Source organism: Rattus norvegicus, chromosome 8, assembly GCF_021556685.1.
Source record: "Rattus norvegicus strain SHRSP/BbbUtx chromosome 8, alternate assembly SHRSP_T2T, whole genome shotgun sequence".
NCBI lineage: Eukaryota > Metazoa > Chordata > Mammalia > Rodentia > Muridae > Rattus > Rattus norvegicus.
Genome location: NC_141541.1, coordinates 24,991,005 through 25,004,178, shown reverse-complemented (window position 1 = coordinate 25,004,178; position 13,174 = coordinate 24,991,005). Strand labels below are relative to the sequence as shown.

The 13,174-nt window shown below is 43.8% G+C and overlaps 1 pseudogene; it reads left to right on the top strand.

Moving 5' to 3' along the window:
• The first annotated feature begins 11,078 nt into the window (after positions 1 to 11,078).
• LOC108351838 (RNA polymerase II degradation factor 1-like) lies at positions 11,079 to 12,558 on the top strand (annotated as a pseudogene).
• Positions 12,559 to 13,174: the final 616 nt, after the last annotated feature.

Here is a 13,174-nt window from a genome sequence, read left to right as displayed (position 1 = left end):
TTTCCTTAGGAGTTATGGGGTTGTTTAACTGGTTTATCTGTTCCTGATTTAACTTTGATACCTGGTATCTGTCTAGGAAATTGTCCATTTCCTGAAGATTTTCAAATTTTGTTGAATATAGGTTTTTATAGTAAGATCTGATGATTTTTTGAATTTCCTCTGAATCTGTAGTTATGTCTCCCTTTTCATTTCTGATTTTGTTAATTTGGACGCACTCTCTGTGTCCTCTCGTTAGTCTGGCTAAGGGTTTATCTATCTTGTTGATTTTCTCAAAGAACCAACTTTTGGTTCTGTTGATTCTTTCTATGGTCCTTTTTGTTTCTACTTGGTTGATTTCAGCTCTGAGTTTGATTATTTCCTGCCTTCTACTCCTCCTGGGTGTATTTGCTTCTTTTTGTTCTAGAGCTTTTAGGTGTGCTGTCAAGCTGCTGACATATGCTCTTTCCTGTTTCTTTCTGCAGGCACTCAGCGCTATGAGTTTTCCTCTTAGCACAGCTTTCATTGTGTCCCATAAGTTTGAGTATGTTGTATCTTCATTTTCATTAAATTCTAAAAAGTTTTTAATTTCTTTCTTTATTTCTTCCTTGACCAGGTTATCATTGAGTAGAGCATTGTTCAATTTCCACGTATATGTGGGCATTCTTCCCTTATTGTTATTGAAGACCAGTTTTAGGCCGTGGTGGTCCGATAGCACGCATGGGATTATTTCTATCTTTCTGTACCTGTTGAGGCCCGTTTTTTGACCAATTATATGGTCAATTTTGGAGAAAGTACCATGAGGAGCTGAGAAGAAGGTATATCCTTTTGCTTTAGGATAGAATGTTCTATAAATATCCGTTAAGTCCATTTGGCTCATGACTTCTCTTAGTCTGTCGACATCACTGTTTAATTTCTGTTTCCATGATCTGTCCATTGATGAGAGTGGGGTGTTGAAATCTCCCACTATTATTGTGTGAGGTGCAATGTGTGTTTTGAGCTTTAATAAGGTTTCTTTTACGTATGTAGGTGCCCTTGTATTTGGGGCATAGATATTTAGGATTGAGAGTTCATCTTGGTGGATTTTTCCTTTGATGAATATGAAGTGTCCTTCCTTATCTTTTTTGATGACTTTTAGTTGGAAATTGATTTTATTTGATATTAGAATGGCTACTCCAGCTTGCTTCTTCTGACCATTTGCTTGGAAAGTTGTTTTCCAGCCTTTCACTCTGAGGTAGTGTCTGTCTTTGTCTCTGAGGTGTGTTTCCTGTAGGCAGCAGAATGCAGGGTCCTCGTTGCGTATCCAGTTTGTTAATCTATGTCTTTTTATTGGGGAGTTGAGGCCATTGATGTTGAGAGATATTAAGGAATAGTGATTATTGTTTCCCTTTATATTCATATTTGGATGTGAGGTTATGTTTGTGTGCTTTCATTCTCTTTGTTTTGTTGCCAAGACGATTAGTTTCTTGCTTCTTCTAGGGTATAGCTTGCCTCCTTATGTTGGGCTTTACCATTTATTATCCTTTGTAGTGCTGGATTTGTAGAAAGATATTGTGTAAATTTGGTTTTGTCATGGAATATCTTGGTTTCTCCATCAATGTTAATTGAGAGTTTTGCTGGATACAGTAACCTGGGCTGGCATTTGTGTTCTCTTAGGGTCTGTATGACATCAGTCCAGGATCTTCTGGCCTTCATAGTTTCTGGCGAGAAGTCTGGTGTGATTCTGATAGGTCTCCCTTTATATGTTACTTGACCTTTTTCCCTTACTGCTTTTAATATTCTTTCTTTATTTTGTGCGTTTGGTGTTTTGACAATTATGTGACGGGAGGTGTTTCTTTTCTGGTCCAATCTATTTGGAGTTCTGTAGGCTTCTTGTATGCCTATGGGTATCTCTTTTTTTAGGTTAGGGAAGTTTTCTTCTATGATTTTGTTGAAGATATTTACTGGTCCTTTGAGCTGGGAGTCTTCACTCTCTTCTATACCTATTATCCTTAGGTTTGATCTTCTCATTGAGTCCTGGATTTCCTGTATGTTTTGGACCAGTAGCTTTTTCCGCTTTACATTATCTTTGACAGTTGAGTCAATGATTTCTATGGAATCTTCTGCTCCTGAGATTCTCTCTTCCATCTCTTGTATTCTGTTGGTGAAGCTTGTATCTACAGCTCCTTGTCTCTTCTTTTGGTTTTCTATATCCAGGGTTGTTTCCATGTGTTCTTTCTTGATTGCTTCTATTTCCATTTTTAATTCCTTCATCTGTTTGATTGTGTTTTCCTGGAATTCTTTCAGGGATTTTTGCCATTCCTCTCTGTAGGCCTCTACTTGTTTATTAATGATTTCCTGTGTTTCCCTAAGTGTGTTCATGTCTTTCTTGAAGTCCTCCAGCATCATGATCAAATATGATTTTGAAACTAGATCTTGCTTTTCTGGTGTGTTTGGATATTCCATGTTTGTTTTGGCGGGAGAATTGGGCTCCGATGATGGCATGCAGTCTTGGTTTCTGTTGCTTGGGTTCCTGCGCTTGCCTCTCGCCATCAGATTATCTCTAGTGTTACTTTGTTCTGCTATTTCTGACAGTGGCTAGACTGACCTATAAGCCTGTGTGTCAGGAGTGCTGTAGACCTGTTTTCCTCTCTTTCAGTCAGTTATGGGGACAGTGTGATCTGCTTTCCGGCGTGTAGTTTTTCCTCTCTACAGGTCTTCAGCTGTTCCTGTGGGCCTGTGTCTTGAGTTCACCAGGCAGCTTTCTTGCAGCAGAAAATTTGGTCTTACCTGTGGTCCCGAGGCTCAGGTTCGCTCGTGGGGTGCTGCCCAGGGGCTCTCTGCAGCGGCAGCAACCAGGAAGACCTGTGCCGCCCCTTCCGGGAGCTTCAGTGCACCAGGGTTCCAGATGGTCTTTGGCTTTTTCCTCTGGCGTCCGAGATGTGTGTGCAGGGAGCAGTCTCTTCTGGTTTCCCAGGCTTGTCTGCCTCTCTGAAGGTTTAGCTCTCCCTCCCACGGGATTTGGGTGCAGAGAACTGTTTATCCGGTCTGTTTCTTTCAGGTTCCGGCGGTGTCTCAGGCGCAGAAGTCCTGCCGCTCCTGGGCCCTCCCCCACGGGAGCCCAGAGGCCTTATACAGTTTCCTCTTGGGCCAGGGATGTGGGCAGGGGTGAGCAGTGTTGGTGGTCTCTTCCGCTCTGCAGCCTCAGGAGTGCCCACCTGACCAGGCGGTTGGGTCTCTCCCTCACCGGGTCTGGGAGCAGAGAGCTGCTGCAGGCCGGGATCCGCGGGTGTGGGACTTCCGGTAAACACAGACCGTGCCTCCTAGAGAAATTCTGCTTCCGTGTCCCAAGCTCACCAGGCAGCTTTCTTGCAGCAGAAAATTTGGTCTTACCTGTGGTCCCGAGGCTCAGGTTCGCTCGTGGGGTGCTGCCCAGGGGCTCTCTGCAGCGGCAGCAACCAGCATCACCTGAGTTTTTTATCTTAAACATTTTGACTGGTGTGAAGTGGAATCTCAGGGTTGTTTTAATTTGCATTTTGCTGATGACTAAGGATATCGCTAACATTTCTTTAGGTGCTTCTCAGCCATTCATTATTCCTAGGTTGAGAATTCTTTGTTTAGCTTTGTACCCCATTTTTAATAGGATTATCTGGTACTCTGGAGTCTAAGATCTTGAGATCTTTGTATATATTGAATATTAGCCCTCTTTTGGATATGGGATTGGTCAAGACCTTTTCCTAATCTGTGGGTTGCTGTTATATCCTATTGACAGTATCTTTTGCCTTACAGAAATTTAGCAATTTTATGAAGTCCCATTTGTCAATTCTTGATCTTAGAGCATAAGGCATTGGTGTTCTGTTCAGGAAATTTCCCCCAGTTCCCATCTTTTTGAGGCTCTTCCCCACTTTCTCTTCTATTAGATTCAGTGTATCTGGCTTTATGTAGAGGTCCTTGATCCACTTGGATTTGAACTTTGAACAAGGTGATAAGAGTGGATCGATTTGCATTCTTCCATATGACTGCCAGATGAACCAGCACCATTTGTTGAAAATGCTGTCTTTTTTTCCCACTGGATGGTTTTAGCTTCTTTGTCAAAGATAGGTGTAGGGTTCATTTTTGGGTCTTCAATTCTATTTCATTGATTTACCTGCCTGTCTCTGTGCCAATACCATGGAGTTTTTAACCACGATTGCTCTGTAATACAGCTTGAGGTTAGGGATGGTGTTTTCCCCAAAAGTTCTTTTATTGTTGAGAACGGTTTTTGCTATTCTGGGTTTTTTGTTATTCCAAATGAATTTGCAAATTTCTGTTTCTAACTCTGTGAAGAATTGAGTTGTAATTTTGATGGGGATTGCATTGAATCTGTAGATTGCTTTCAGTAGTATGACCATTTTTTTTTTTACTATATTAATCCTGCCAATCCACGAGCATAGGAGATCTTTCCATCTTCTGAGATCTTGATTTCTTTCTTAAGAAACTTGAAGGTCTTGTCATACAGGTTTTTCACTTGCTTGGTTAGAGTCACATAAATATATTTTATATTATTTGTGACTATTGTGAAGGATGTCATTTTTGTAATTTCTTTCTCAGGCCATGCAAGTCATATATTTTTTTCTTTTATGTTGGATATTTTTTATGTTTGGATATTTTTTTGTTTACAATTCAAATGTTATTACCTTTCCTGGTTTCTTGTGCGTAAGCCCCCTGCAACTATAATCCTCCCTTTCTCCTATAAGGGTGTTTCCCCTCCCTAACCATCCTCCTTTCTGCACCCCCCCACCCTGACATTCCCCTACTGGGGGTCCAGACTTGGCAGGATCAAGGGCTTCTCCTCCTATTGGTGCCCAACAAGGCCATTCTCTGTTACATATGCAGCTGGAGCCATGGGTGTGTCCAGGTGTAGTTTTGGGTAGTGGTTTAGCCCTTGGGAGCTCTGCTTGGTTGGCATAGTTGTTCTTATGGGGTTGCAAGCCCCTTCAGTTCCTTACATACTCTAACTCCTCCAACGGGGCCCCTGTTCTCTGTTCAAAGGTTTGCTGCTAGCATTCGCCTCTGTATTTGATATGCTCTGGCTGAGCCTCTCACAAAACAGCAATATCAGGCTCCTGTCAGCATGTCCTTCTTGGCTTCATCAATATTGTCTAGTTTTGGTGGCTGTATATGTATGATCTGGATCTCCAGGTGGCATAGGCCTTTCCTTCAGTCTCTGCTCCAAATTTTTCTCCATATCCTCTCATATGGATATTTTTGTTCTCCCTTTTAAGGAGGACTGAAGCATCCATACTTTGGTCATCCTTCTTCTTGAGCTTCATGTGACCGTGGATTGTATGTTGGGTAATTCAAGCTTTTGAGATAATATCCATGTATCAGTGCCTGCATACCATGTGTGGTTATTTTTGTGATTGGGTTACCTCATTCAGGATGATATTTTCTAGTTTAACCCATTTGCCTAAGAATTTCATGAAGTCATTATTTTTGATAGTTGAGTAGTACTCCATTGTGTAGATGTACCACATTTTCTGTATCCATTCCTCTGTTGAAGGACATCTGATATTATAAATAAGGGTGCTATGAACATAATGGAGCATGTATCTTTGTTGTATGTTGGAGAATCATTTGGGTATATGCCCAGGAGTGGTATAGCTGGGTCTTTAGATTGTTCAATGCCCAATTTTCTGAGAAAGCACCAGACTGATTTCCAGAGTGGTTGTACCAGCTTGCAATCCTACCAACAATGGAGGAGTGTTCCTCTTTCTCCACGTCCTCACCAGCATCTGTTGTTACCTGAGTTTTTGATTTTAGCCATTGTGACTGTTATGAGGTAGAATCTCAGGGTTGACTTGATTTGCATTTCCCTGATGAGTAAGGATGTTGAACATTTGTTTAGGTACTTCTCAGACATTTAGTATTCCTCAGTGGAGAATTCTTTGTTTAGCTCTATACCTCAATTTTTAATAGGCTTATTTGGCTCTCAAGAGTCTAATTTCTTGAGTTTTTTTGTTTACATTGGATATTGACCCTCATCCGATGTAGGATAGGTAAATATCTTTGCCCAATCTGTTAATAGCCATTTTTCCTAATGACAGTGTCCTTTGTCTTACAGAAGCTTTTCAGTTTTATGAGATCCCATTTGTCGATTCTTGATCTTAGAGCATAAGCCATTGGTGTTTTGTTCAGGAAATTTTCTCCAGTGTTCATGTGTTCGAGGTTCTACTCCACTTTTTCTTCTATTAGTTTGAGTGTATCTGGTTATGGGACGTCCTTGACCCACTTAGACTTAAGCTTTATACAGGGCAATAAGAATAGGTGAATTTTCTTCTACATGCTGACCACCAGTTGAACCAGCACCATTTGTTGAAAATGCTATGTTTTTTCCACTGGATGGTTTTATTTCCTTTGTCAAAGATCAAGAGACCATAGGTGGTGGGTTCATTTCTGGGTCTTCAATTCTATTCCATTGATCTACCTGCCTGTCACACAGTATTTTTTTTTTTTATCATTATTGCTCTGTAATACTGCTTGAAGTCATGGATGGTTGTTCATACAGGAGTAAGTTCTTTTACTGTAGGTAATAGTTTTTGCCATCTTGTTTTTTTTGTTACTCCAAATGAATTTGCAAATTGCTCTTTCTAACTCTATGAAGAGTTGAGTTGGATTTTTGATGGGGATTGCATTGAATCTGTAGATGGATTTGTTAAAATGGCAATTTTTATTATATTAATCCTGCCAATCCATGAGCATGGGAGTTCTTATCATCTTCTGAGATCTTAATTTCTTTCTTCAGAGACTTGAGGATCTTGTCATAGAGATCTTTCACTTGCTTGGTTAGAGTCACACTGAAGTATTTTTTGTTGTTTGTGACTATTGTGAAGGGTGTCATTTTCCTAATTTCTTTCTCAGCCTGATTACTCTCTGAGTAGAGGGAGGCTACTGATTTGTTTGAGCTAATTTTATACCAAGCCACTTTGCTGATGTTGTTTATCAGGCTTAGTAGTACTTTGGTGGAACTTTTGGGGTCACTTATGTATACTATCATATTCAAAAGGCGATATTTTGACCTCTTCCTTTCCCATTTGTATCCCTTTGACCTCCTTTTGTTTTCAAGTTGCTCTGGCTAGGACTTTGAGTACTATATTGAATAAATAGGGAGAGAGTGGGCAGCCTTGTCTAGTTCCTGATTTTAGTGGGATTGCTTCAAGTTTCTCCCCATTTAGTTTTATTTTGGGTACTGGTTTGCTGTATATTGCTTTTACTAAGTTTAGGTATGGACCTTGAATTCCTGATCTTTCCAAGATTTTTAACATTAAGGTGTGTTGAATTTTGTCAAATGCTTTCTCAGCATCTAATGAGATGATCATATGGTTTTTTTCTTTGTTTTTTTTTTTTTTTACATAGGGGATTGTGTTGATGAATTTCCATATATTGAACCACCCCTGCATCCCTGGAATGAAGCCTACTTGATCATGATGGATGATCATTTTGATGTGTTTTTAGATTCGGTTTGTGAGAATTTTATTGAGTATTTTTGGGTCAATATTCATAAGGGAAATTGGTCCGAGGTTCTCTCTCTTTGTTGGGCCTTTGTGTGTTTTAGGTATAAATGTAATTATGGCTTCATAGAAGGAATTGAGTAGTGCTCCTTCTGCTTCTATTTTGTCTAATAGTTTGGACAGTGTTGTTATGAGGTCTTTTACGAAGGTCTGATAGCATTCTGCATTAAACCCATCTTTTCCTGGGCTTCTTTTTGGTTGATAGACTTTTTATAATTCTTTAGGAGTTATATGACTGTTTAGATTGCTTATGTGATCCTGATTTAACTTTGGTACCTCGTGTCTGTCTGGAAAATTGTCCATTTCCTCCAGATTTTCCAGTTTTGTTGCATACATATTTTTATAGTAGGATCTGATGATTTTCTGAATTTTCTCAGATTGTGTTGTTATGTCTCTTTTTTCATTTCTGATTTTGTTAATTTGGATACTTTCTCTGTGCCCTCTGGTTAGTCTTGCTAAGGGTTTATCTATGCTGTTGATTTTCTCAAAGAACTACCTTCTGGTTTTGTTGATTCTTTGTATAGTTCTTTTTCTTTCTACTTGGTTGATTTCAGCCTTGAGTTTGATTATTTCCTGCCTTCTACTTCTCTTGGATATATTTGTTTCTTTTTCTTCTAGGACTTTTAGGTGTTCTGTCAAGCTGCTAATGTATGGGGTCTCCAATTTATTTTTTGAGGCACTCAGAGCTAAGTTTTCCTCTTAGCAGTGATTTCATAGTATCCCATAAATTTGTGTATGTTGTGCCTTCATTTTCATTCAATTCTAAAAAGCCTTTAATTTCTTTCTTTATTTCTTCCTTGACCAAGTTATCATTGAGTAGAATGTTGTTCAGCTTCCATGTATATGTGGGCTTTCTGTTGTTATCATTGTTATTGAAGACGAGTCTTCATCTGTGGTGAACTGATAGTATGCATTGGATTATTTCTGTCTTCCTGTATCTGTTGAGGACTGGTTCGTGACTGATTATATGGTCAGTTCTGGAGAAGGTACCATGAGTTGCTGAGAAGAAGGTATATTCTTTTGTTTTAGGATGAAATGCTCTGTAAGTATCTTTTAGATCCACTTGGTTCATAACTTTTCTTAGTTTCTCTATGTCCCTGTTTAGTTTCTGTTTCCATGATCTGTCCATTGATGAGAGTGGGATGTTGACAACTCTCACTATTATTATGGAAGGTGCAATGTGTGCTTTGAGCTTTAGTAAGTTTTTTTTTTTAATGAATGTAGGTGCCCTTGCATATTGATCATAGATATTCAGGATTGAGAGTTCATCTTGGTGGATATTTCCTTTGATGAATTTGACATACCCTTTCTTATCTTTTTTTGATAACTTTTGGTTGAAAGTCAAATTTATTCGATATTAGAATGGCTACACTAGCTTGTTTCTTCAGACTGTTTGCTTGGAAAGTTGTTTTCCAGTCTTTTACTCTGAGGTAGTGTCTGTCTTTGTCTCTAAGGTGTGTTTCCTGTGTGCATCAAAATGCTAGGTCCTATCTGTCAGACTATGTCTTTTTTGGGGGAATTGAATCCATTGATGTTAAAAGATATTAAGGAATAGTGATTGTTTTTTCCTGTTATTTTTGTTCTTAGAGGTGACTTATGTTTGTGTGTCTCTCTACTTTTGGTTTCTTTGCAAGGAGATTACGTTCTTGCCTTTTGTAGGGTATAGTTTCCCTACTTGTGTTGGACTTTTCCATCTATTATCCTTTGTGGGGCTGGGTTTGTAGAATGATGTTGTGTAAATTTGGTTTTGCTGTGGAACATCTTGGTTTCTCCATCTATGCTAATTGAGAGTTTTGCTGGTTATATTAGCCTGGGCTGGCATTTATGTTTTATTAGGATCTGTATGAAATCTGCCCAGGATCTTCTTGCTTTCAGAGTCTCTGCTGAGAAGTCTGGTGTAATTATGATCAGCCTATCTTTATATGTTACTTGACCTTTTTCCCTTTCTACTTTTAATATTCTTTCTTCCTTCTGTGCATTTGTTGTTTTGACTATTATGTGACAGGAGAAATTTATTTTCTTTTCCAATCTATGTTTCGGTCTGTTGGTTTCTGGTATGTTTTTGGGCATCTCTTTCTTTAGATTAGGGATGTTTTCTTCTATAATTTTGTTTAAGATATTTACTGGGCCTTTAAGTTGGGAGTCTTGGCTCTTTTCTATACCTATTATCCTTAGGTTTGCTCTTCTTATTGTGTCCTCCATTTTATGGATGTTTTGGGTTAGGAGCTTTTTGGTTTTACATTATCCTTGACATTTGTGTCGATGTTTTCTATGGTATCTTCTGCCCTTGAGATTCTCTCTTCTAGGTCTTTCATTCTGTTGGTGATCCTCGCATCTATGACTCCTGATCTCTTCCCTGTGTTTTCTATCTCCAGAGTTGTCTCCTTTTATGCTTTCTTTATTTTTTCTATTTCAATTTTAACATTCTGGACGGTTTTGTTCAATTCGTTCACTGTTTCATTGTGCTTTCCTGTAATTCTTTAAGGGATTTTTCTGTTTCCTCTTTAAGGGCTTCTACTTGTTTACCTGTTCTGTCTTATATTTCCTTTAGGGAGTTGTTTATGTCCTTCTTAAAATCCTCTATCATCATCATGACATGTGATTTTAAATACAAATCTTTCTTTTTCCAGAATATTTTCATGTCCAGTATTTGCTTTGGTGGAAGAACTGGGCTTGATGATGCCAAGTAGTCTCGGTTTCAGTTGCTTAGTTCCTGTGCTTGCCTCTTGCCATCAGGTTGTCTCTGGTGTTAGTTTGTCTTCCTGTCTTTGACAGTGGCTTGACCCTCCTGTAGGCCTGTGTTCAGCACTCCTGTTGACCTGTTTTCTTTCAGCTGGATCTGGGAACAGAGAGCTGCTTCTGTGTTTGTGTGATCTAAAGCCTCCTGGGGGTTGCTTGGAGCAGAAAATTCAGTCTTTTCTAAGCTCTCAGGTATGTTGTTGGTTCTGGCAACTGGCGTTTGGCCTTTGGCACAGGCAGAAACTGGACAGTTCCTACTGCTGACTGAGCCTATGTTCCTGTGTCCAGAGGACACTAGGCAGGTTCCTCTTTGTCCAGGAATGTGAACATATGTGGGGGTCTCCCCTGAGCTCTCAGGATTGTCTATACGTCTGAGAGTCCAGCTCTCTCCCCCACAGGGTTTGGGTACAGAGATCTGTGGAACCAGTTCAGTTCAGTTCTTTGCACAAGCAGAAACCACTAATATAAGATTTTCAAGGTTCATTCACACCTTGTGTGTATAAGAATTTACTTCTAGGTCTGCCTCACCGACCCAGCGCTCAGAAGCTCCGCCACCCGCCGTCCTCGGCCGCCCACTGCTGCTGCCCGCCGGTCGCCATGGGCTGTGTCCCTGGGGGCCTGGTCTAGGGCGGCTGAGAGCCTGCCGCACTCCGGTGCGCCGGGCCGGACCCGGGGTCCTAGCCCGCGCGTCGTCCAGTGCTGAGAGCCCGCGCCGGGCATGCCCGCCCCGGCCCCGAGCCCGCCCCGGCCCCGAGCCCGCACGGCGCCCTCGCAGCCGGGCGGCACGGCATAGCAGGCGGCGCGGGGCGCCAAAGTCACCGCCGCCGCGCCGCCATGGAGGCCAAGGTCCGGTCGAGCCGGCGTTCGCGCGCGCAGCGAGACCGCGGCCGGCGTCGGGAAGCTGCCCGGGACGCCGGCGCGTAGAGCCCGTCGTCGGGTGAGGAGCCAGAGCCCAGTCCTGGCAAGGAGAACAAGGGACTCCACGGCGCGACGCCTCAGCGCCCTACGTCTCTGCGCGCTACACGTCCCCCGCGGCGCTGTCGCCGCAAGTCCAGCTCGCAGGAGGAGGAGGAGGTTATTGACGGCTTCGCTATAGCCAGCTTCAGCACCCTGGAGGCCCTGGAGAAGGACATGGCTCTCAAGCCACATGAGCGGAAGGAGAAATGGGATCAACGCCTCGTGAAGAAGCCCCGAGAGTCAAAAAACTGCCCATCTGCGCAGCTGAGTGAGAACAGGCAGCCCCTGGAGGTGGGCAGTCCCACTTGTGATGCAGAGCCCACTTGCGATGAAAGGACTAGGAAAGTCCCATTGCAGCCCTCAAAACAGGTGTGCTCCCCAGAAGGGGGGCCGCTCCCAGCCAGCACCTGGCACCAGAACCGCCCGACCCAGCAACAGCAGCAGCAACAGCCCAGCCAGTCCAGCCAGCCCCAGGGGCCCCTCCCAGCCCTGGGGCAGCACTGCCAGCCCCAGCGGCCGCCCCTGGGTCAGCGTGCTTGGCCCCATCGATCACTTCTAGGCTTGAGACAGCCCTGCCAGCCCCGGCGCCCACTTCTGGGCCCTGGTCAGCACCATCGTCCCCAGCTTCTGCTTCGGGCCCCAGATCAGCTCAGCCAGACCCAGCGCTCACGCCTGGCTCAGCCCCGCATGCCACTCTTGGCACTTCCAGGCTCCAGGCAGCGCCTGCGGTCCATCCAGACTCCACGGCATCCTTACCACCCACTTCGGTCCCTGTTGACCTCGTGTCATCTCTGCCGGTCTCTACTGACCGTATGGCACCGTTGCCAGCCTTTGAGGTCATGGACCACACTGTGTCCCTGTGACCAGCCCTGTAGGGCTGCCACAGGACAGCACTGCCCACCCCTACAGTCTCTGCTAGTCCAATGCCAGCAGTGCCTGCCCCTCGGACTCTCACCTTGCAACCACGCCCACGCCGTCGTCCCAACAGCTGCCTTTCAGGCCAGTGCTGCTGCCGCCAGCGGGCACTCTTGAGCAATCCCATATACTCAAGCAGCCCCTCATGGGCCCGAAGAAGCCCCTGCGGTCACTTCTAGGCCCAGACCAGCCTCGAAAACCCCAACCATTACTTCCTCTTCCTGATCGTTCTTCCCTTCTGGGGCAGCCAGGCCTGGCCCCCCAGCCTCTGCTGAGGCCTCTTTGTCAGCTGAGACGGCAGTCCCTACTGGGACTGGTGCCAGCTCGCCGTCCCCGGCCTTCCATATTGGGCCATCCTTTCAGGCCCCTGAGGTCACAGTGGACTCGACACTCTGCCCCAGGGGTGGCCCGCCAAGTCCCATCTGTGAGTCCTGGAGCCTGAGGCTTGTAGATGACTTCCTGGGTGAATTTGTTAACGCTACAATTGGACTGCACTAATGAGAGCCGGCTCTCTTTAAGCCTAAGATGTTTTCCCAGACTGCCCCAAGGCTGTTTCCAGACTACTTTGCCTGATTGGGCCCATCGCATCAGAAGGAGAGATGAACTCCATGTCATCCCACTGTCCCCTCCACGGTTGTCAGGCTTCTTGGTGTTACTATGCTCCTCACATGTGCTGCTTTGTGATGGACAACTCCTGGGCAAGGTTACACAGTCACACTAAGGACTTGGAGCTGTTGGGATCCCTCAGCATCTTTCGGTGCCTCTAATTGCCAACACTGTTTTTGCATCTCTCAGTCTCCCGTGCATGTGTGCAGGTGTGAGTGGTATGCTTATGTATGCCTGTATGTGGTGGACATGTGTGATGAAGTGCCAGCCTAGGCTTCACTCTTCTGTTTCCCCCTCACTCCCTCTTCTCACCAATGTATTCCCTGCCCTGAGCACAATGGCTTACGTGACTCAGGACCACACTGTGGATTTGGTCGGCCGCGTTTCAGGCCACCGTTTTCTTGCCTGTGGGATGATGCTAATGTCTACTTGAAGATCCTCCAGCTACATGA